We start from the raw sequence: 22,356 nt of genomic DNA, 5'->3' as shown, positions 1-22,356 counted from the left end.
CTTTAAAAAAGTGAGATATAACTCTCATCCTCTTGCTACTGCGCATCCGACTTTGGTCAGGTTTCGCCCGCAAAGACACATCTCAGCGCTAAGTGACAAGAAAGCAACTTTTCCATAGGAACATTTTTTGGTGCAAATTTATCTTTCTACAGGTGATACATGATGATCTCTAAAACGGAAAAAAATATAGTGTAGGCACTTCCTAATTTAATATTTTGAAAAATCGTGATGCGAATATAAAGTATTACGCATGTGTAAATTCATTGTGTCGTGATACAGAGAACGATTGATTGATTGATTGCTTGATAGATTTGCTTTATTTTACTTCGCTTTTTGTGCCACTTTTGGCTAATAAGGCAAGATTGGGATGAATGATGATATGATAAATTGATGAATGTACACTCACAAACATCCATGCCCAGGCCGGGATTAGAACCCGGGACCCCTTGCGTCGTAGCGTGCTGTGCTAACCACTCCGCCACGGAGGCTGGCACGTGTCGAGTGAAAAACACAATGTGAGCATATGGTCAATATTTGTGTGATTAAATTTTTGAAGTTTAAAGATGTAATCGGAACACATGCTTCAAGTTTTAGCAGACGTACTCTAAATTCTATGAAATTGCTTTAAAATCTTATTACTACAACGTTTCCTCAACTAAATTCGTGACTTAGGTACCTTTTTTTGACGTCACCTTTGATAAAAATATCTGAGATGTTTACTTTTCTTACTGTCACACTAACATACTTCCCTAGAATCGTCTTAGGGAAGGGTTTCAATAAGTATTGCAGAAATGCTGAAAGAATTACAATTTATTCGCTCTGTTACTTAACGCCCAGTTACATATTGCCCACAGAAGCATGTCGAGAAATCCTCACATTACTCCTTTACTTGTTTGCAAGAGCGTTAGAACCAGCAGCGGCATCACCGGATCCCTTGGATGCCGCATTGGCATCAGAAGCAGCGTTGCCGCCTCCAGTGCTTACGGCGTTGGACTTAGCAACGGCGTTTCCGGCTTCTGTAAGAGGGAATTATATAAACTTCTTAAAGGAGAGCTACAATTGCCAAAACAAAAAGTAAAACATCAAAGCTTGGAGCCAAAACTGTTGAAAAGGGAAACCATATCCGAGATTGCAACACGAATGTAAGAGTTGTCAAGCGAAGGTGTAACAGTTTGTTAAAATGTCAAGCTGAAAATTCTCGAACAAGATGCAAATCCAAAGTTTCCGTTAGATTCTTTAGCTTCAGATGCTCGAACAAGATGAGTTTCCGAAGTTTCCGTTAGAATGCCCAGCTGCAAATGCTCGAAAATGACGTTAGTCGAATGTTTCCGTTAAAATGTCTATCTGCAAATGCTCGAACAAGACGTTAGTTGGATGTCTCTGTTAAATTGTCTAGCTGTAAATGCTCGAACAAGATGTAGATCCATATTTTTCGTTAAAATGGCCAGCTGCAAATGCTCGAACAAAACAGTGAAAAGTCAAAAGATAGAAAATATAATGAAAGGTCCATGTACAAAGTTTTCAGTAAAGTGTTATTAATAAATTTCCCTCACAAAAGAAGTGAATTTTTCATTTAAGAGCTGACTGCCCTTACTTCTTGAAGAAACAACGAAGTACATTTAGTTTTTGAAGGAAAACAACTGAATGAAAGAGAACGACAAATAGCTGGATCAAGATCTGGGTCCAAATAATATCCAATTTCTAAATTTGGAATTTGAAATACACGCAAGTGCACTAACAAAACAGCAACAAAACTCAATACCATTTCAGAGTGAAAGGAATAATGGAAAGAAGACCATTTTACGGACGAACATAAATATTAAACCAACAAAATACGAAACTAGTAGTTAGTCATGAAGGTAAAATAAATCTTGCATAAATATTTATTCTCAATTAATATGACATGCGATTGATGAAATTGTTGAGTTTGATAAATTTCTAATAACGATAACTTTACATGTAAAATAAATATTTTAGAAAAATAGTATCCAATACTAAATTATGAAGTTTATCTAAAAACAATAACATGCACAGCTTCTCAATTAGTAGTTTTATTAACTATGTGCATAATTGTGCTAAATGAGAGATTATGTTTCATATTCGTAAGAATATATTGTAAGATATACACGTACCTACTGCGAAGTGGGCCTGAAATAAGATGAAAACGTGACAAGAATTAGATAAGAATGAACACACAATAACATTGATATTATATATCAATGGGTACAAATTTATTTGAAAGTGCTTCTGAATGTCATTGGAAGCCTTCAAGTTTAAAGTTTGTTTTTAAATTTCACTTTACGCATTGATAGGATAAAGTGGGATCCAAACTACTGTAATGTGCCTCAACCGTGTATCGAACCCGGCACCCATTTCGTAGCACCACGGCATCGGGGAGGCATTAGAAGTCTTAAGTATAGCAACTATGCAAGGCATATAATTCATCTACATCTATAATTTTTTAAAAAAAGATTCCAATTGAAGAAAAGTGTTTGGATTTGATCGTTACTTCATGTTTTAAAAAATACGAGTCATTTCATGCAAACAATATAACAATGAAGGTGACGTTACCAAATTTATAGTTAATAGAAATATAATAATATTGCTATTTCATTATTGGTAACATTAATTACACCGATAGAAAGGCAATTTAAACAACATTGTTATGCCATTTCAATATCTTTACGTTAATCCTGATAGTAATAATAATAGTAAATAATCGGTATAGTAAACTTGCTATTTTGAAATATATTTCGAAGTAGTTGTTATCGCATGTATCGGATATCTTTGTGATATTTTTTAATAACTACTACTAATAATGTTTTAGTAACGAATCATCTTTATAACTTATTAATACTTTAGAAGAGATAATATCAATTAATATTCTTCATTTTCTTGGCTTTAAATTTTTTTCATATTATCTAGGGGTACATTATTAGCTCTTGTATAACTTACAATTAACAAACATCATTTTTGAAAAGGACAGAATTTCATTGGCTCACAATATGTTAAGAATTACAATGAAGTTTTCATTGTAAGGTCGAACAGAATAGGTTTGTCTTCCGTGGTAGCTTTTATAGATTCAGAGCTTGGTGTGAGAGTTCCTTCCTTGATAACAATCGAACATTTTAAAACGTCTTTCCGAATAACATAGAGTTCTAAACCAGTAGAATTTCCAAAATCTTTTCACGACTGTCAAAATTACTACAAATATGTACACTGGAAATTCATGTACTGGATATAAATTTTACTTGCGGTAATAATACACTTCTGTAGTTCATTCGAAAATTATAATAGTACTTTAACTTCTTTTTGTTATACTAAATATTAAAGAAGGAAATGTTGAAACATTATCAAACTATTTGAAAAAGATATGGAGAACATATTCTTTAACTTTTCTTGTTGCACTAAATTTTGAAGAAGGTGATTTTGAAACATTCCAAACTATTTGAAAATTAAATTTTAAAATATTCTTGAAGTCAAAATTGTACAACTTACCAGGCAGATGACAAGAGCAATAAGAATCAGAACGAACTTCATTTTTAAGCAGTTGTGCTTGGTAACTTTTCAGCGAGTTGTTTAGTCGGTTTGTACCTAGTGTGATAGTTCCAGTAGCAGATCATCCTTTTATCCAAAAATGAAGAGACCTTGTCTAATTTTATTGTCTGGCGTTAGACACATCCTCATTATTAATTTCGGCATTGACGCAGAATTCCTTGTTCTTTTCACCTGAAGCTTTCAATTAAATAGTTCCTTTCTGAAATGTCGTTTGTGAAACCTAATCCAATCGCAATCAACTTGGCCTTAATGACTTGCGATTAATTCGGAAGATAATGATCACAGGGAAATATGAATCTGAAGATGACTTCACACCTGACTGTCAGTGACAAACGTTGTTCTAAGTCATTTAATTTTTAAGGAGATTCCATAATTGTAGTTAAGGTTAATTAATTCCTAATGGAAATCCGAAATGCCGAAAAGGACTTCATAAAGATTGACTGTATTTATTACTTTATCTCTCTTTACCTTATCACTATGTCTCTCTCAGATTCGTAAGGAAAATAGAGAAGCATTAAAATACATATACTTCATTCCATTATTTGTTAATGATAGAATATTAATATGTTATTACATTTTCCAAAGGAAATCCTTCCCATAACGCAAACGGTGTATGAAATTGTAGCTTGAAGTAAATGTCAAGCATTATAATGTTTATCAATATCATTAATATATCACTTCACTCATTAAAATGCATAAAATATTTTATAGATTTTATTTCAAACGAATCTGTTACTTTAAATTCTTCAAATATAATAGGCTGGCCGATGTTTAAATGCGGCCAATAAAGTTTATTGCATAGCTTTTTAAACGTTTGTCATTTTCAACGTATGTTTGCGAGATTTTTTAATATCTTCAGCAATAAATTAACAAAAAAGGCAGGCAGACATAATAACTGTAAATGCATGGACATTGAGCAATAAAACGCATAAATGCAAAAAAATAAATTAAATGTTCATTCAAGCACCAAAAACAAAAAAAAGCGTATCTCTTGATATCGTAACACTTCAAACAATGGCTACTTGATTTATTTTCATTCTTTATAATGTATTCTGAATAGACAAGAGCGGGATTCCAAGTCTCATTTTTCCAAACACGAATCATTTTCTTAGCCACTAAACTATAACATATACGCACAATTGTACTATTATTGAAGAATTGTAACAAATAAATATGTTGTACTTTTGACAAGTTGTTTCTCCAATTGATTCGGAAAGTGTTATGTATGTAGGGCTCTAAGATGAAAATTCATTTCTGGGATCCGAAAATTATTCTTCTTGAATTTTGAAGGTCACCGTAATTTGTTGCATTTTCGGTGTGATTTTTGGCATATTTTATTGCATATTCAATATTGAGCTTCCCTAACTGCATTTTGATCATTCGTGTTCTGTTTAGTGCTTCATACGAAGCTAGGATCTTATGATCACAAAAATATTATTTTGCTTTCCCCATGATGTACTGAAAATAACGATATGTAGTGATAAAATTATTTAAAAATTACGTAAAAACTGACGAAAGTGAATACTGACTAGAATTAACATTTATCGGGGTCAGCGAAGTCAAAGTGGCACAACAAAGTGAAAATATGTTTCCGATTAGTCCAGTCTATTCAGGATTTTTGGGCAAAAAAAAATCAGGTGTGCTTTTCTTAGTGTACTACATTGAAAGCATTACTTTTAAAAAAATATATAAAATAAGCATTCTTTACTTCAGTAATTCATAACTTGTGGAATCTTTATCTATTATTGATGCTTTGTCGATATTTTCTTGCTAATGACTGACATCACTAAATCTCTGGAATTCTAATATGAACTAACCTTACATGTGAGTAAAAATTTAAAAGTTACTGTCAATAAAATTATCATTATTAACTGTCTTGTCTGGCATGCTCTGTTTAAATGCACAAAAAATACAAGGGTAACATTCCCAGCTCGTGTGGTTATGGAATTGTATGTTTTAAGGTTACTAGTTTCTTGATTAAATCTTTTCAAGTTTCATTTTTTTAGTTGTTCATTTTACTTCGCTTTTATGCCACTTTTGACTAATTGCGAAGATGAAGATGAGTGATGATATGATGAAATTGATGAATGACATTCAGAAAAACGTAGGCCCAGGTAGGGATTCGAACCCGGGACCCCTGCTCAAGTTTGATTTCAGCAGTATATTCCATTTCTGAAACTTTTAACTTTGCAGATTAATATCTCAATACGATATAATTCATTTAAAACTATCTACCACATAAGAAAGGTTAAGTCATTCCCTATATATTATATCATTTCACTAAGGTACATATGGGGTTGGAGGTAGGACCCCCACACATTCACGATCTCGGCCAAAGTTGATGTGATGTGATCAGGACCATATTCAAGCCACCTTTATCACTCGGGGTTTTCCCCAGCTACCCATTGATTAGAGGATGTGAGAGCCCCAGAGCGGCTCAACGCAGAGACATTGCCAGAAAAATTCCCACTACAGATCACCCACCCTCCGAATCGAACCCCGAGTCTCTCGAGTGGCAGTCAAGCACCCCTACCATTTGGATTCTTGCAGCTCATCTTATGCACAGTTTTCTAAATTTTTTAACCCTGCAAATTAGCAAACTAATAACAAACTACTCATTACGTTACAATCGTAATATCTTAGACCAAAAAAATTATCTAATACAAGGTGAGGCTTAAGTATCCTTCAATTTGTGAACAGTTTTGAGGCACAGTTTAACATCGGAGCAAATTTACATACGTACGGAAGCAACCAGGAAAAAATATGATTTTATCATACATACTCTCTCTTTGAGTAACTTCATAAATATGCTAACATTTCACCTATCAACATTAAAATTAATGTGAAAAACGCAATATTCTGCAAACACTTTGAACACCAAGGTCACGAATTACAAGCGTTCAGGGGCTCAGGTACTGAATCTGTCCAGGAAAGATATGGTTTGGAAACAAGAAGTGTAATCGAAATAAATTTCCCACCACAGTGTAAAAAAATGCATATAAACGTTTCCCAAATTCACACCAATTCGTGGTGCAATCTTGAAAAATGGCGCGAAAATAAATGTGAAAGACAATAAACATTTTTTTAGAAGGAATTGCAGCTCAGCGGAGATTTCTTACGTATATTATTTTCCTTCGAGCATTTATGTAAATAATAGTCACTTAACATTACTATTCCGTAATAACAAAGACAACTACCATTGATTAATGGTTGGTAATGATAATTGTTATTTTGAATAATAAATATTATTAGTATCACTATTATGATTCAGGTCTGGTTGGTAAATAATCTAGATTAGAATAAAGGTATGAAAAATGTCACTTATTAAATAAAGTACTCTTAATGCGATTATTTAAAAGGACTCTCATATTCCTGGAATATTGCGTTTTGTACATATAGAACAATTGTATTCAGAAAAGCTGGCTAAATCTATGTTTCATAAGTTATATAAAATATTATGAAATTAATTTTATTAAGAAGAAAATTATGATGATTTCCAAAGGTAGCAAGTTTGCTTTCTTTGATATTAAAACAAATTGAAGTAAAGGTCAACTTAATTAAAAACATATCAAACAAGTTAATTGCAAATTGATTTCAATTTCTCCGTTGTACACACTGTCTCCACACTTGTTTTTATTTGCTTCTAAGACACAGGCTAGTTCTATCCATTGAGGGCACATGATTTTCAAACTACTTTCCACAAAAGGATATAAATTATGTTATCTGTCGGCAAACAAAAGACAATCGTTTACAGATGGGATAGAAGTAACAAGGAGTGATAAAGGGAAGTCATCCCTGGTGTTATGGCGATGATGTATTGTCTTAATTGTACCAAATCTTGTATATAAAGAAGAGTCATCTGAATACGCATGTACACTTTGAGGAATACCGGTTAACTAGTAAGAATCACCAACACATCACCACCAAGATGATGAAATACTTCCTACTTTTGGTTGTTCTTATCATCAGCATGGTAACCCAACAATTTTCATTCTGTTTTATGTTGACTGTGATATTTTATTTCTTGCAAGTAATAGTTCAAATATTTCACAAGATTTTCATATTGGCAAAGACTAATTTCGACAAACAAGAAGTTCCACTGTAGAAACAGCAAAAAATAAGTTCTTTTAATAATCAAAACCAATACTTTGCAAAGTTCACATATGTAATGAATGTATTGTTGATTAAAAACAACATGCATACACAAACTCATTTGTGAAGCTCTCGCGATCAACTTTCGCGACTCACATTGAAAGTTGAAATGCCAAATTATTTAACCACGTTTTCAAGAAGAATTCTATGTAAGTTGTACTAATATAAGTCAGGCTTAGATCTTGAATGGAAGCTAATGTTGCTTAGAAGTTATAAATTCAATAATAGGTCGATCATATTTATTTCTCTGACTTCGTATATAATTTCCGTTGATACAGCAAAAAACATTTGCAAAACGTATTTTATAATGATAATATTAAACTTTTTTGATACTTTTTGATAATCGCTATCACCGAAAACTAATTCAAGAAATTTTACTTTCTATTTCAGCTCAGCCTGTCAGTAGGTATGTATTATTAAGTACTACAGTATTATTAAAATATTTTATACGAAAAGTATATTTTACTAAACGCAGGGTAATATGTTCAAAATGAGAATAATTTATTGATCAGGCATTGAAGAATGAACGTTCCGTAGCAATCAAAGTCAAAAAGTCGTAATGTTTATGTATTTTTATTGCATTTATAATATCTAGGATTAGTGTCTAAATGAATTATGAAAACAAATACGAACTTCTTCCTTACATGCCGGAATGATTTTTAGTGATAAAATCTTCACTTATTACTAAACCAATAGAATCCTTCAAATTACCTATTTCAATAACTGATAATTCCAATCAATAAATTAATGATGATAAATCATTCGCTTTCCTCGTTTATTCTATTATTTCAAATTACTGTCATAATTCTCTGAAACTATTGTTGAGAGATAAACTATATCTTAAGCTTTTGTGGTCAGTCCTCACAGAAGAATGTTGGATAAAATTTTCAATAACACCGATGAGACTATAATATTAATACACGAGGAAAGATTCAAGGATACGTACGAGGGGTGATAAAAAGTTAGGGTTTCAAATCCTGTAAATGGTAGGGTTACAGGATAGTAATATAGTTTAATAAACTGCGCAACTACTTCCGGTCAGAAGGGAACACGTCTACACGTGCAATGTGCCTACATATCAGTACACACAGATATTTACTTGACTCTACTACAACTACATTGAAATTTAAGCTTTTTCTTATGATCACCTCTCGTATTTATTCAAAAATTGATCAATTGCGAAGCTGGCTGTCTGTCTGAAACAGTTGTAGCGACTCATGCATTACATCGTCTTAGTAGTCTGTTTCCTGAATCCTCTTTATGTGTAGTATAAAAAAAATATTCAAGTTTATATTTTACATTTCTTTAATATTTATGTAATTTGTTTCTTCAGAGGCCGGAGATGCCAAGGCTGCCTCCAATGCAGTAGCTGAGAAAGGTGGAAACGCTGAAGCTGCTTCCAATGCTGTGGCTAATAAATGAAAGTAAACAATGTGAACTGCAAATCTCAACACTACCACCCTATTCATGTAAAAATCCGTTGCGTACCATGAATGGACCTAAACTTATGGAATGAAAAATAATAAATGTTAGTACTGGCTTTAGTGTAATATCATTTGTAATTAAGAATAAAACTTCACGGAAATATTTCAAGGTTTGAGCACTCTGTACTAGAGTTGACGAGCTGTATCTTTGCGGGTGAGCCCTGACCAAGCCTAGCTGCGCAGTAGCAAGGGGATGAGGTACAGGCCTGCTTAACCAATGAGCTTCATTCTCCTATTACTTTGTAAGGGCTGTCGAGCACCCAAACGGCGAATAGGTTGCAACTATGGAAATGTCACTTTCTCTCTCTACACTCAGTAGCACTCTCTCCCCACTCGTCTCCTCTCCTCACATTTCCTCTAATCTCGTCTCGTCTTTTTTTCTTCTCTTCTGTTCTTTCGTCTCCACTCCTCATCTTTCTTCTCCTCTCTTATTTTCATTGATTGAATTTTACTTGGCGTTTCCGCCACATTTGGCTAATTGCGAAGATAAGGATGAATGATAAGGTAAAATGGATGAAGGGACACTCACAAACATGAACACACAACACAAGCTCCAAGGAGGCTATCCTTGGCATATGTCCAGACGCCAGAGCCTTGTTAGTCTGCAAAATGCAGTCCAGGGTGTGTTACGTGGAAGTGAGGTTGACATTTTAGTGTACACGCCTACAAGTAATTGAGTAGGTATTGTATCCTAAATGACAAAATACCTTATGAAAGAAACAGAGTTCTTCTCTAGAGCACAATTTATTTCATAAAGTATTTTGTCATTTGGATATAATACTCAATTATTTTTAAGTGAATGATATTTTTTATATCTCGTGAATTTAGCACATGTCTATTGTGCATTTGGCAATACTGAAATTGAGCCTTACTGAATATGCAACACACTAACGCATTGTGTAAGTTGGGTTGCCAAGTACAGAATGTAGTCTTGAAACTTTTGGTGAACGCTGTACTGTACGCGAGGACAGTCTTCAGCAACTCATGTCCACATGTGAAGGATAGCGAGGGCTTCATGCGGTGCGATCTTCACGCCTGCACACTGCATCTCAAGGCCAATAAACATCTGGACAGGGATGGGAGGGGAAGTAGATTGCGTTGAGAGCTAAAATTACTGTAGGGGGAAGGCACCGCCCCCCTCTTGCTTCATTTGTCATGATTAAATTGCCACATTGAACTGGTATTGACGAATCACATAGCGAGAGATTTCCCACTGCACAAAAGCGACCAACGAAGACTCCAGCCTATCTCACTCCCTCCTTTCCGCCCCTCTTACAACGCTACAGTACCGCTTCTCGCTCTGCACTCCACACGTGCATACAAGAGGCTCTTTCACGAATACGGATGGTTGGCCAGTCCTGCTTTAGAATCTTCATTATATAGTTAACCCTGAAGGTTGGTAACAACGGAAGATACGTAAAATTGATTGATTTGGTGTTTTAAGTACACCTTGTGCACAGTAAGGCTAATCGGGACTGGACCTACAGTTTAAAGTCGGATCCGAACCACTATGTGCCTCCACCGGGTATCGAGCCGGGACCCCTTGATTACAAGGCGACCACGCTACCACTGCGCCATCGGGGAGGCCCCTGGAAGATACATAAGAGAAGCGTGGTAAATGAAAGGTTAATAACCACTTCGATATAGTATCTTCAATAGTGTGCTGCAGGAAGAGGATTTCGTTCGATCGCCAAATAGTTTACACGGACGACGCTAGATAGCGTACGGAATTGATAGCTAAAGAAGCGATAACTAATAATGCTTGAACAGGCAAAACAAATGATATACACTCGAAGCCCAGTAGTACACGTATAATCGTAATTTATCTGTGCTAGTGGGACCTCAAATATGAATAGTGAAGTTAAAAGCGAGTGGTCGAGTGGCTTAAATTAAGCGATAAACGTAATTTTCATAAGTTAGTTTTACTGTACAAAATCCTCCAAATAAAAGACCGGCAATATCTCTATAACCGATTTCAACATCTTTCAGACTTTCACAGCCGCAACACCAGATCGCGCCAAAGGTCTCTGCTCTCCATTCCACTCCACAAGTACAACTTTTATCCAAATTCTCTTACCGTTTCCTCAGCAGGCTTTTGGAACAAGTTTCTACCTGAAATGCATGTCTCTTCCTCAATTGTGACGTTCAAAAAATTGTTAAAGTTACACATATTATATAATGAATATTAAATGTTTGACTTCCCTAATAAAGTGGCGGGTGCAGGGAATGATAGAAGGACGTAAGGCACAAAAATGATTTAACGTAATAGCTAAGATGAATTATCGTCAAAGTATACCGTTTTGGACTGTGTTGAAGTTAAGTGTAATGTTATGTATTTGCATGTACGTGTGTAAGGGCAAAAATATGTGAGTGTGAGTGCCCGTATCTATAGATAGATTACCATTCTTATATGTATTGTTTCTTTGTATTTTTTATTTCTCTGTAAATTTTTATATTTTTTCTTTCTTTTTTCAATATTTTAATTGTTCCACATTCAATTTTTTTTGTAAACATGGTGAAGTGGAAGAAAAGGCTCCACAGCCTTAACTTCGCCACGTAAAAGAAGACGAAATAAATAAAATAAATAAATAAAAGCGCAGTGAAATTAAAACTAAAGTGAACATAGTCATCATCAAAATGTTAAAATGTATAGTGTAAATTACCAACCCTGAGACCTTCTGTAAACAAACCTTCTCACCGATTCGATGTATCACTGGGCGTCAGCTGAACACGGAGACCTTCCCGCACGCATAGAACTCGCCATGTTGAAAGTGGCACTACTTCCTTGCTGTTCACATGATTATTTTTAAAAAATAACCAATGTTATAAAATATCATTATGTACACAAATCTCCAAGCTCATTGAAAGTTACAATGCATATTACTACAAAATGTTCACACTTACCTTGCCTTGCCATGTCACGAAGTTAGCCCGACCCTGTGGCCGAGTGGTTAGCACATCGCGCTGCGACGGCAAGGGTCCCGGGTTCGAATCCCGGTCGGGTATGGTTGTTTGTGAATGTCCATTTTCATCCATTTCATCATATCATGACTCATCCGCATCTTCGCAAATTAGCCAAGAGGCACAAAACGCGAAGTAAAATAAACTAAATCAATCAATGTCACAAAGTTATTTTACGAAGTGCACTATATTTGGCGGAACAAAAACCGTTATTAGGATGCTTGTCAAAGTTTCCAACCGCAATAAATTTACGAACTTTCTTTGTCTTGTTTTGATCATCATCATCAATATATTAATTGGACTTACAGCATTGCATATGGCTGTTTATGCCCATTACATATTTTATTTACATAAGATACAATTTACATAAAATCTACAAACAAATTTCAAATACACTCCTATCTATATCAAACCTTAGAAATATACATTACCATGTTATATCATTTTGTCTAAAAAAATGCAAGTGAAATATATTCAATTCGCATGCAAGAAAGAAGCCAAATTTATTGGAAATGATTACTGGTGCAAAGAGTTAACCACAAAGGTGAAGTAATAAGTTACAAAAGAAAGAGCATTTGGTTTAAAGTGAGACGTCATTTGCGGCAGCGTATCCCATACTACAAGTTGGCCGTTGTTTTACCTTACGTAATGAATCCTGTAACAACGCTGGATTTTCGTGTGGATTATTTTACTTCCATGAGTTTGCAATGCTTTCTGCATGCACGTGGTTTTGTTTACAGAATGTTTCACGGGGTGGTGATTTGAACTTTAGTTTAGTCTATCTTAGCAATGCATAGTGATATATGAATATGAAATAGATGAATGTGGGCTGAAACTGCCAGGGCGGATATTTTACATGTATCTACCATTATTGTATCACAAAAATCAAGGTTAACTAAAATGGCATTCGATTGCATATGCTCGAGGTCGAGGATGGGGAGAGTCGAAGGAGTTCGAGAGAGCAGTGGTCCCATGCAGAACTCTAATCCTCAACCATTTTTTCGCTGGAGGTATCACATATTTATTTTGAAGGGGGACACAGAAACCATCGTTACGCCACTGCTAAGTAGTTTATACAGCACAATACTGTGAATTCTATTACAAAAACAACACTAAGTTATTGAAAAATTCATTGCTCGAAAACATAAATACAAATTAACAAATTGAAATTAATATTTTGCAAATAATATGGTACGTAATAATCAGCATTATATTGAGCTGTGTGTATGTAACGAGGTATTCCCTTTGACTTAAAAATATACGGAAATTACAAACAGAATAAATAGTAAAGAAAAACATACACACAAACTACTTAAAATTTAAAATTTTGTGGTTTGAGGTTAACCCTCAAACTGAATAAGAAGTTATGGTGAACATGATCCGTTAAGTAAGTCGCAGAACTGGATTTAATCATCATCATCATCACAACTCTGATGGATCAATCTGAAATCAAACTGCGATTGACAGTTATTTTGTTATTTTTCAACTTATTCCACTTAATATTTTTCTTATCTAATTCATGCCTCCAGTGTGTTCGAGAGAACTATTGTTTATTACAATTAGAAATTACTTATTGTCGTTTTACAATCAAAATATATTCAAAGACTGGTATTTTAAATGCCAATCGAGACGAAATCGAGAAATAGACAGAGTTTGGCAAATCGACACGAGACCTTGACTGACTGACTGACTTTTGTAAGTCGAGATGAGACTGAATACGCATTCTGATTCATTGGACAAGACGAGAACGTGTAAAGTCTTCTCTAATTAAAGAAAGTTTACAACACGAACGTCTTTCATAGTTTCCTCCTGAAATTTCAAATTTCCACGAACCTCTGCATCACTTGTGAGCTTTGTTAACGGCTATATGTGCATATGCAATTTAAGTTATAAGAATTCAATTGCTTGATTGATTGAACAAAATTATTTTATGTTGCTTTTCTGCCAGTTTTGGCGAATCGCGAGGCTGAAGATGAGTGTTGATTTGAACCCGGAACTCCTGGTGTCGTGCTACTGTGCTTACCACTCCGGCACGAAAGTCGACATATTCAACAGCTAAGCAATTATGAATATGGAAAATCAAATAATGATTATATCCAGCAGAATAAAATCCAAAAGTGGTGAGTCTACCCCCCATAACCCCACTTCAGTACTCCCATCCACACACACACACACACACACACACACACACACACACACACCCACACACACACACACACACACACACACACATATATATATATATATGTATATATATATATATACGAGAATGACACATTCCTTGCCTTAGTATTTTCAGCGCCCTCACTAATTTCTAAATTGGCTGCTACGACAAAGTAAACAGGATAACGCCAAATAAAAAGTGTTACTGTCTTGGAAAACGATCACTCAAAAGTATATAAAGATGAAAAATATTTCAGATTAATGAAACTAGTCATGAACAATTTGAAATACTACTGTATCCCACTGTACATTTATATAGCTGGTGATTTTTAACGCCCACATCAATGTATATATTGCATGTATAAAATACATTTCCATTGCCACCCAGAAGATATGCTGTGCACCACGCAATGGGTCTGGTGCGGAGCACACCAAGCTTGCACCAATCACCAAAACTAAACGCTAAGTGCTCTAAACGTAACCACACATGCATTATTACGCCTAAGCGGAATTGTAGGTCAGGTGGGTGTGCCTCGCACCAGATCGTCAGCAACTCGCTCTTCTCAGAATTATGAAAATTTCAAAAGGTAAACGCTTGTGCTGTCATGGTCATTAAGTTGACCACATCATGAAAACATCTTAAAAAGGTTTCAAAATAGCTAACAGATTTCTGTTCTGTAATTACGTGCGTCGTTATTTCCTACTAAAACTAATTCCGGTTCTGATCGGCTAAGCGCACACAATTTCACAAAGACTTTAACCACTAGAGTAAAACTTAAGATTCCATGTTCGCAAACAAAAGACAATCGTTCTGAGACGCAACAAGTAGTACTAAACAGAAACTGTTTTGGCATTATGTCGATGGTGTATTTTCTTTATTGCGCCGGGTGTTGTATAAAAGAAGGCCCCTTTCAACGCTATGCACACTTGGGGTAATACTAGTTGACCAGTTAGGAGTATCAACAAGAAATCACCAGAAAAATGATTAAGTATCTGCTTCTTTTGGTTGCTCTCTATGTCTGCATGGTAATTCACTTTTTTAGTTTGTATATTTTATTGTTACATTGGCAATTTTGACGTTAATTTTTTTTCTGTACAAATATATGAAATAATGATAGGGACTAACTTTGACAAACATAATGTTCCATTGTAGAAACTCAGTGAAATTACAATCTCTGCTAGGATTCAAATCCAGTTTTCTGGGATGTTATTGTACACCTACTGGTGCCAAAATGCAGTGTGTTCCAAAAGTATATTTACAACTTTAACCTGCTGTGAAACCATTTTCTTTTCATATTAAGGTTTAGATGTTTGTGAATGCATATAATTTGCACATTTCACCAATAAAAGTTACTAGCATCTGCAGCCTATACGCTTCACAAACAAATGAAGTCAACATTTTCTACGTTTTTAAAGCGTCACAAACTTAACACACTCATGCATTTAGCCTATGTCATCTTGCTCAAGTTTCTTTCACTTGTTAGCACACACCACAAAGTACTTCGTAATTATATGAAATCAGTTCATTATGAATATGTTAATCCAATCTCATGTCTAGAACCTTACAATTTGTGTGTAAAATGTCACAGACGTAACGCTGGAATATCCTCTTTCTATTTGGAAATATGAAGTTGACTAAGATAGTCATCATGTTAGTAACACACATAAAAATGTCCCATTTCCTATATCATGAATAATTCAGTTCGATTCGTGGATCCAAATCCGCATTTAATTTAAATGAGCATTTAAACATGCTCAACGTCCATTGCAGAAGATTTCTTACCAAATTTTTCACTCTTCACGAAACGTTACCTGCGGAGGTCATTCAGGAAATAAATCGACCAAAAACAAATTCTTTGTAATTCTTACAAGATTAATTGTACTAATATATTGTGTATTAAATGGGTAATACATTACAAAAATAAACTGGTTTGTGATGCTCTCATTTCAACATGGCCAACAGTGGCTAATATTTCAAATAGAAGTGGCAAATTAGTTAGCCATGTTTTCAATAAGAATTACATGCAAGTTATGTTTCTATTAACCACGTTTGGATTAAGTAAAAACCTAATGCTACTAATTATAAAGTTAAAATTTTAATGCTCGTTTCTCTCTGATTACACATTATATTTTTATAGTAAAATGCACATTACAAAATGCATTTCATATTTGTAAACATAGAATTTTTCGATATACTATTACCGAAATTAATTCAACAATCTTTATGTTTTTCAGCTCGGTGTCGCAGTGGGTATGTATTACTAAGTACTATAATAACATTAAAATAATTTCACATAATTTCGTTTTACTAAACGCAAGCAACTTATTTGTAATCAGGAAGATTTATGTCTCAATTGTTCAAGAATAAATTTGACTTTAATGACATTTAAAATCTTTATGATTAAAGCTTGGATAAGTTATATGAAAGCTGAGAATGTTTCTCTTATGAGAAAAACTGTATTCCTTCCATATGATTCCTAAGTGAAAACATTTACAGTTATTTATAAAATCGCTTCAATTTATCAAATGTCTGGCAGAATATATGCAAGAAAATCAACAAATAATTGCAATGAAATAATGGAAATAAATGAATATGATTGGCTTAGCCGAGTCATGAACTTCTTTGAAATCACTCAATCATAGCTCTCATAAAATATTCTTACTTAATACGCTTGTGTGTTATTACCTCGATGAAGAATATTAGTGACGCATGTAAGTGTGTTAAAAAAATGACCAATAGCCTTTCTGGTCGATACGGCTGTAGCTACACGTAATGTAACTTCCTTTACATGTACATAGTTTTATGATTCTGTTCTCTAAATCTGCTTTCTGTGTGTTACAACTTACTCAATCTAGCTTTTACATTAAATTAATTTATATTTTAGAGGCTGGCGTAGCACAAGCTGAATCCAAAGCAGTTGCTCAAGATGGTGGCACTGCTGTGGCTAAATCCCAGGCCGTATCTCAAGGATGAAAGTAGAGGAGACGAACTTCCAGCTGCAAAATCTACATAGTACTACCCTATTTTTGTAACTCCTGTTGTGTCCTATGAATGGACCAAAACGTATGAAGAAAATAAAATAAACGCTATCACTGGCTTTGGTGTAGTTTTATTTCAATTGATTGATTGATTTAGTACTTCGCTTTTCTGCAAATGTTGGCTAATCGCAAAGATGAATGGTGATGAAATGGATGAAACGACTATCACAAACACAAAGGGACGACACATCACGAGTTCCACAGAGGATTATATATATATATATATATATATATATATATATATATATATATATATATATATTTGCTGGAGTTCATACGCCAGAGCGTCGTTAGTCTGCATAATGGCATCTAGGATGTATTGATTGATTGATTTGTTGTCTTAAGTCCATTTTATGCACAGGAAGGCTAATTGGGACTGGACCTACAGTTTAAAGTGGGATCCCAACCACTCTGCCATGTGCCTCCACCGGGTATCGAACCCGGGACCCCTCGATTACAAGTCAACGACGTTACCACTACGCCATCCGGGAGACCCCTCCGTCTAGGATGTACTACGTGGAAGGGAGGTTAACACGTGAGTGTTTTGGGAAAGTGTCAGCCCCTTACACCTCAATTTTATTTCGAATAATGAACGAAAGGAATTCATGGCAAGTACTTCAAGACTTGGTACTTTCACTCTATATGTAGTACGTTTTACCATTTGCTGTGTTGTCAGAGATGGTACTCCTCTATGAAAATTCTTGTTCCACGAACAAATCTATGCTCGGGAAAATGATTTTGCAAACGCGACTCTCTCTTCATGGAGGTAAAAAAGGTAAAAAAGGTAAAGTGTTCCCCTGTGCATAGCACCACGCCATGAAGGCGTATAGGGGGTGTGGGGGTAACGCCCGACACTTTCTTGATCCGGTCGTGAGGGGGGGTGATGTGATCAGCATCACGCCCCTGACCGCCTTTACCCCCCAGGGTTTCCCCCAGGTACCCATTTTATTCGACGCTGGGTAGGCGCCGGGGCCGCTTCCACCGTTAGAAAAGTTCCCGGATTTGAACCGACCGGGGATCGAACCCGGGACCTTTAGCATGGTAGTCAGACGCGTTACCGACTGAGCCACCGCGGAGGGTGGGAGTTAAAAAATAAACTCCGACAGCGATGAAAATTTACCTCTACTGGTAGGGATGCTTGGATATATTGGGACAAAACTTCCCGTAATCCAAATTTCTAATTTGATTATTTTTACGGCTCTTACTGAGTGCGGAGCCTGGGCAATACAATATACCCTGCTTGTTAACAATTTCTCAGAGAGCTGAAAAAATCAGATTTCTGTTCCCGAATCTGAAGTACAGGTGTACTATAATCACATTAACATTACTATAATTAATAGACATTTAATTTATACATTTCGTATTATTACTTAAAATAACAATAAGAAGAATATCGTGAAGGTTAAAACCGAGAGTTATAGGACGCTAATAAAATCTACTAAAAGGTTCCTTATTTTCATTTCCAAAACGACATGTTCATTATATTTATTTACAAAATTTCGTGCATTCAATACCAAACTATTATTTTTCCATCCAAGTGGGAAGTTTTAATCATATAACATTCTCTATTATAATTCTCTCTTGTCTACTTTTCCATGAATTTTAATGCTGTATGAATGAATCCACATTGTTTCGTATAGAATAATATTTTAACTTCATGATTCCAGTCTAAATAAACAAATAGTGCATATTACTATTTTTGATTTACATATTTGAACACAACTTTTATGCACTACTTTATTTAGAATATGAATTCAGTAATCCATGAAGTCAGGAAAAAATAGATTAGTTGCTTAATTGGAATCATGAGCGTCCCATGAACTCGAAATAAACCGTACATAAACAAAAAAAAAAATATCAGGCGCAGAGCCTCGAGCGAGTGCCCGAGTTGCACTTCCTAGGATAGACTCTAGGTTAATCACGACGATGAGGATGAATGATGAACTCATGAAAAAGTGATTGGACAAACACAATATTACACCCATTCGTTGACCAGGGTTCGAAAACGGGACCTGTGGCTTCTTAGGAACTGGCCACTCCGCCACGCACACAGGCCGGTGATTGTAACAATACATCGTCCCAAATATCAAGTTAATCATGGTACTGTTAGCTATTTTCGACAGTACAAAGTCTTCTAAATGAATGCATAAATATTGGCAAACCAGAAAATGGCTATTTCTCAGTGTCTGCAAAGCATTTACGTAGTGAATTAGGAAGCGAAGAATTTTACTTCTCTCCGCTTCGCCAACACTGATCGGCGATCGGGTGTCCCAACTGGGGCAGGGCTGGGGGGAGGGGGGGGGACGAACCGTGTCACCGCCTAGAGCGGCAAACTTTCAGGGCGGCAAAATTTGAAGAGAAGAAAAAATAAACCTATTGAAAACTTGAAAGTTATTATATTACGTGGGTCGTTCAATATATAAGTTTCCATATGCTGTAAAAAATGTTATTTTAAGATACATTAGAAAACTATACATACATGTGTAGGAGGATCCTTCCTCACTTCTCCACATAATCCCCATAGAGATTCAGGCATTTGTCCCACCGTTGCACCATTTTGTCCATACCCTTTGCAAGAAAATCAGGGCTCTGGCTATTGAGCACTATTCTCACATTCCACTTCACTTCTTCATCTGTTTCGAAACGGTAACCTTGCAAATCAGACTTTAACACCGGAAAAAGATGGAAATAACTCGGCGCTAAATCGGGCCTGTATGGAGGGGGGGGGCGTTCCCACCCCAATCCTTCAATTTTGTGATGTGTTTGCACTGCTGAGTGGGGGCGAGCGTCATCGTCAAGAAGAATGACACCAGCTGACAGGAGACCTGGTCGCTTGTGTCGAATTGCGTTTTTCAGTTTATCCAATGTTTGACAATAACGGTCAGCATTAATTGTTCTTCCTCGTTCCATAAGAACGCCCTTAGCATCAATGCTTCTGAACTCCTTACGACGCGAGCCCGCGTTTTCCGAACAAGCATTGACTTTTCGCCCTTGAGCGCATGCGCCTTCACGTCTGATAACGAATCGATTGTTTTTCCTTGTAGATGAAGGATGGCGCTTGTCAACCATATGCTTCTTTTTAATGGCATTGCTTTATACAATATTTTATAGCACAGGGAAACTTATATATTGAACGTCCCTAGTATACTATATAACTTGGAAGTTAATATATGCCAACCCACCGTCTTGAAGGAACATATCAGTAGTCTCGCTTTAAAACCACTGAGCACCAAAAGGTGGGAAAGCAGATTCGATGCCTTAACTCCGTTCAGATATCAAGTGGGAGAGGTCTATGATGCCCTCCGTCAAATTGGCGACAGTAAAACTGTCCAAATGGTCGCACATGAGGCTCAGTGTATTGCAAACCAGTTGTGTGGCTTTACATTCCTTTGTTCACTAGTTATCTGATATGACTTTTTACTCCACGTTATGTAATGAGCAAATGTCTTCAAAACATTAATCTACGATGTGCTAGATGCTGTTATATGATTTCTTGCAAACATATCAGCGCTTTAAAAAAAGCAGGAGTGATGAAAATTTTCAAATTTTCTTAGACGCCACTTGGCAACCTGGCACGGCCTCCCTCCCTCCACTCGTGGAGGCGTCGGGGGCGGCGACCTAAGAGTCCCGGTTGATGAGAAAGAATGGCATCGAATTTAGATATAGATGATCCAAAGATAGGCAACACTGTACAGAGCCGAAATCGAAATAAGTAGTAGTTTCAGTATAATAAAACTGTCGGAGATCCACAAAAATGGTTCAAAGTTGATTTTTATTACCAGGTCCTAGACGATTATTTTAGCTCCAAGAGAAAGATTTGAGCAGCTTAAACATCATAGTGAATTTTTCAATTTATTTTATGGTATTAGTAAGCATAAAGACATGCCATCTGATCTTTTGCCTGAAAAGTGTAGAAAAATTGCCAGAATGTTAACACATGAAGGCTACTGAATTTAAAGATGAACTAAAAGTGATTCGGGCTATAATAAAAGAATTACACCCAATGAGACCTTAAACTGATAGAGGGTCATGATTTTGCACCTAATGTGAGTGTAGAACTTCGAATTTATTAAATTTATCGGTAACCGTGGCAAGTGACGAACGAAGTTTTTTTTGGAAATTAAGGCTAATAAAAATATTAACTTTGGTTAATCATGTCTGAAACACGCTTGTTTCCATTTTATGTAAGATAGCATTATACGAAAAGGAATATTACGTGCAAAGGTAAAGGTCCCTGTGCATATAGCACCATGTAATGCACATTTAGGGTAGGGGGTATGTGGGGGTAGGACCACACATTTTGGAGGTGATGTGATCAGCACCACTCTCCGGCCGCCTTTACCTCCCAGGGTTGCCCCCAGGTACCCATTAATTTGAGGCTGGTGTCGCCTTATGCAGGGAACAACGCAGGAAAGAATTCAAACCTCAGATCACCCACGCGGGAGATCCGGGAATATTACATGTAATTCTTTTAAAAATCCTATCATATATCACAGACCTACAACGGTAAACATATGAAGTCAAGTCAAGTCTTTCCTAATACTTGTTACATTTAAGATACGATTAAGAGAGAGAGAGAGAGAGAGAGAGAGAGAGAGAGAGAGAGAGAGTTTTCATAAATATAATAATATTATATTAGTGTCGCATTTTTTAAAGTTTAACTGTGGTCGAGCGAGATATCCTTTTGTGCTTAATAGTATTGAAATAGCGTAACAAGTCTCATTATTTATTTTATAGTTTGATGTTTTACTCAGGAATATATTGATTTTCAATTTCCCATTGCTGCGTAATGATAGGGGTGTGGGGGTTGAAAGGGAGCGGCATCTGTTACCACCGCCCAGGACGGCAAAATTACTAGCGCCGGTCCTGAACTGGGGGACAAGGACAGTTTACTTTTACTTGATAGATAAGGCTTAGCATCCAAGGGGCCATAGTGCGAATAATAAGTGCCAAAAGTGGGGTGTAACTGAGCCCCACTATCCCCTAATCGCAGACACTT

General features: G+C 35.8%; 2 protein-coding genes and 3 long non-coding RNA genes across 5 annotated transcripts in view; 2 read left to right on the top strand and 3 right to left on the bottom strand.

The window, feature by feature from the left end:
- LOC145991880 (solute carrier organic anion transporter family member 74D-like) overlaps positions 1 to 22,356 on the bottom strand; it is a 262,979-nt gene that overhangs the window by 90,437 nt on the left and 150,186 nt on the right. The gene's annotated exons all lie outside the window — the stretch shown is intronic.
- The window catches only part of LOC145991239 (solute carrier organic anion transporter family member 74D-like), a 190,146-nt gene that overhangs the window by 88,095 nt on the left and 79,695 nt on the right, over positions 1 to 22,356 (bottom strand). The window lies entirely within an intron of this gene.
- Positions 793 to 3,643, bottom strand: LOC145991247 (uncharacterized). The gene is made up of 3 exons (XR_014442029.1): positions 3,499 to 3,643; positions 2,133 to 2,148; positions 793 to 1,016 (listed from the first exon to the last, which is right to left on the bottom strand). It is a non-coding gene; the product is annotated as an uncharacterized LOC145991247 (long non-coding RNA).
- LOC145991249 (uncharacterized) lies at positions 7,276 to 9,250 on the top strand. The gene is made up of 3 exons (XR_014442031.1): positions 7,276 to 7,531; positions 8,101 to 8,116; positions 9,044 to 9,250. It is a non-coding gene; the product is annotated as an uncharacterized LOC145991249 (long non-coding RNA).
- LOC145991250 (uncharacterized) lies at positions 15,160 to 17,416 on the top strand. The gene is made up of 3 exons (XR_014442032.1): positions 15,160 to 15,344; positions 16,554 to 16,569; positions 17,204 to 17,416. It is a non-coding gene; the product is annotated as an uncharacterized LOC145991250 (long non-coding RNA).

Source organism: Lepisma saccharinum, chromosome 8 (genome assembly GCF_977018435.1).
Source record: "Lepisma saccharinum chromosome 8, izLepSacc3.1, whole genome shotgun sequence".
NCBI lineage: Eukaryota > Metazoa > Arthropoda > Insecta > Zygentoma > Lepismatidae > Lepisma > Lepisma saccharinum.
Note: the sequence above shows the minus strand (reverse complement) of the source record. Positions and strands in the feature narration are given on the sequence as shown.